The following is a 2890-nucleotide window of genomic DNA, read 5'->3' as shown; positions in this document are numbered from 1 at the left end:
CTCTGGAATCTAGCATGGATCATACAACACCAAATGAGGAAGGATAAAATTTTGAGCCCTCCTCCCACCACATTTTCTTTGACCAACTCTGAGGCATTCACCTTAACACACCAGGGGTCATCCTTCCACTGTGTGACATTTATCTTTTGAGCTGGCTAAAAATGGTCTTGCAATTGTCCCTCTATTTTTTTTTTCTATGCATCCCTTAGATCTATATCTCACAGAATAGACATGACAGAGAACATAAGGGCCAGGAAGAGCTGCACTGCTCTCTGGAATGCTTAGTCATCCATGATGAAAGCTTTATGAGCTAAAGTGGATCCAGGATGAACTATGGAAGGAGTGAACACTGGAGCAGGAGTATAGACTTAAATGAAGTACACTCTTCAAAAACATTGCAAACTGGGTTTCCAGTTTAAATAACCTAGCCTACCAAAGGATGTATACACCCAACCACCATCCTGTAGACCCCTGTTGCCTGCAAGGCACTGAAAGTTAAAGGAAAGCACTTAAGTCAGCAGTGAGGAGGCTAAGAATGTTCCTCTCACCACACACTCGAAGAACCTGGAGAATTCTCTGGCCATTTGAGGAATCATAAAATAAACAATTCAAAAACAAAAATGGGAGCACTAGAAGTACACCTTATTAAAGAGATAATATTGTTCTGAGAAATTAAAAAAAGATCATATAGATGAAATAACTTTATGCCATTTTTTTAATTTAGAAGGTATATCCTAGATAACTTTATAAAGTTGACAAAGAAAATATAAAAATTTTAAAAAAGTGATGAAGGTAGAGATACAAAAAGGAGAGAGAGGAACAACAAAAATGTAAGAAAATTCTAAATGCAAATACAAACTAAAAATCAGTATTGGAGACTGACAGGGAAGAAAAGGCACTATAGAAAATAAAGGATTGACACAAAAGATAACACTGAGGAAACTACCAAATTCCATAGGAAAATGATAATAAGATGGATAAGAGAATAAATGCAAGCTATATAGTGCAGATAAAGGAGCCCCAACCTTAAAACTCTGTTTTTCTCAGGGGAAAGAGGGAAAACTTGAACCAAAAGTAAAATAAAACAATCAAAAACTTTACAGAAGCAAAGTTTCCTGAGTTGATGTAATCCTTGGGTCTATAAATCTAAATAATTCTTGGTATTCCAAAAAATAAATAAATTAAAAAAAATCTTACACCTAAATATATACTAAATTTTAGATTATCATCAACACTGAAAAAATTATACAAGTGACATTAAACATATAGAAAAAAAAACAAAAGAACAAAAGACTGGCTGAACTGATTTCTATTCTCCATCATCAAATGCGAACATACATTAAAACAACATTTGACAGCACAAAATATTTTGTCAATAAAAATTTTATACCTTACTAAGTTATTCAGACGTAAAAGCAATAGAAAGATTGCTCAAGATATCGAGGAATTCAGAAACATACTACTTTTGTACCTTCCTAAAAAAATCTCCTCTAAATATACATCAAGACAGCAAGATAGAAATAAAAATGCAGAAATATGGAACTACAACTTACATGTTTTGACTCTGTGTCCCCACACAAATCTCATGTTGAATTATAATCCCCACGTGTCACGGGAGGGACCTGGTGGCAGGGAGCTGGATCCTGGGGACAGATTTCTCCCATGCTGTCCTCCTGACAGTGAGTGAGTTCTCAAGTCTCACTTGTCACTTTCTGCCTTGCTCTCTCTCTGCTGTCACCATAGAAGATATGCCTTGCTTCTCCTTTGCCTTCCTACATGATTGTAAGTTTCCTGAGGCCTCCCTAGCCATGCAGAACTGTGAGTCAATTAGACTTCTTTTCTTGGCTGGGTGTGGTGGCTCATGCCTGTAATCCCAGCACTTTGGGAGGCCATGGCAGGAGGATCACTTGAGATCAGGAGTTCAAGACCAGCCCAGTGAAACTCTGTCTCTACTAAAATACAAAAATTAGCCAGGCATGGTGGCTGGCGCCTGTAATCCCAGTACTTAGGAGGCTGAGACAGGAGAATCGCTTGAACCCAGAATGCAGAGGCTGCAGGGAGTCGAGATCACACCACTGCACCCAGCCTGGGCAACAGAGTGAGATTCCTGCTCGAAAAAAATAAAAAATAAAAAAATACATCTCTTTTCTTTATAAATTATCCAGTCTTAGGTAGTTATTTATAGCACTGGGAAAATGGGTTAATATAACAACTGAACATTGAAACCAATTAAATATAAATTTCATTAGAACTTTGGTAATAGAGTGACAAAATCAAATGAAAAAATGCTCTTACTGAAGTAGAAGTTATATGTGGAAAAATCATGACAAAGTACAACTGTAATTGTGTGTTGATAAATTGGGTGGATAAGGACAAGAAAATTGATGGTTGGGTGGGAGGTAAGGATACACAATAGTCCTTTTTCTGATTTTGATAATTTAAAAATATATCAGTACTTAGTTGATTAAGAAAACTTTTTTGGAAAGCAGTTGTGGAGTACTTATTAAAATATGCAATATGCAAATACCCAGCAGTTTTACTTATGAGTCTATTCTTAGACAAAGCAATAGTTAAACAGATAAGTAAAAATACTTATGCACAAGGATAGCTATTGGAGTAATGTTTGTAATACAAAACGAAGCAAAAAACTGGGAAGCACTAAAATGTCCATTAATAAGGAAATGATACATATAGTCAAAGGAATTCTATATAGCCATTATAGAAGAGTGGAGGAGAGCTATATGTGCTGGTCTGGACAGTTGTCCATGTTTTATTGGTAAGTAAGAATGAAAAATTATAATATGATCCCATTTTTGTAAATAAAACATATGTTATTGCATATTAATAGCTAAACATCTCTATATTGATTCATGCCAATATAAATATATTT

The sequence above is a fragment of the Trachypithecus francoisi genome, unplaced genomic scaffold (assembly GCF_009764315.1).
Source record: "Trachypithecus francoisi isolate TF-2019V2 unplaced genomic scaffold, Tfra_2.0 Lachesis_group4, whole genome shotgun sequence".
Classification (NCBI taxonomy): Eukaryota; Metazoa; Chordata; class Mammalia; order Primates; family Cercopithecidae; genus Trachypithecus; species Trachypithecus francoisi.
The sequence above is the reverse complement of the archived record's forward strand: the minus strand, read 5'-3'. Positions refer to the sequence as shown.